Raw genomic sequence first — 377 nt, 5'->3', positions numbered from 1 at the left:
GTTGTGTCTCCTGCCCGAGGCCAGGGGAGGCACGGAAGGAGACGGTGTCATGGGACACAGCAGCCAGGCTCCTTCCTTCCCAAATACCCATCCCCTTCATAAATAAACCCAAGAGCCATCTTCCCCCAGGGCAGGTAAATGGACTAGACACTCCTGCTGGTTTTACTTAGGCTTAAAATAAAGCCAGGATTTGGCTTCTGAGTGGAGCCAGCATCCAGTGACCGAGGCAGGCAGGGGTGGGTAGGCAGCGGCACTTGTAGCACGTCGCCGGACTCTCCTCATCCTCCTTCTCTGAACCCCGTCTTTCCCAGGAGTTCCTCATCGCTTCCTCAGTCAAATCCCAAGCAGCAAGACCAGACACTAAACCCTTCCTTAAT

The sequence above is a fragment of the Cariama cristata genome, unplaced genomic scaffold (genome assembly GCF_000690535.1).
Source record: "Cariama cristata isolate BGI_N322 unplaced genomic scaffold, ASM69053v1 scaffold45, whole genome shotgun sequence".
NCBI lineage: Eukaryota > Metazoa > Chordata > Aves > Cariamiformes > Cariamidae > Cariama > Cariama cristata.
Note: the sequence above shows the minus strand (reverse complement) of the source record.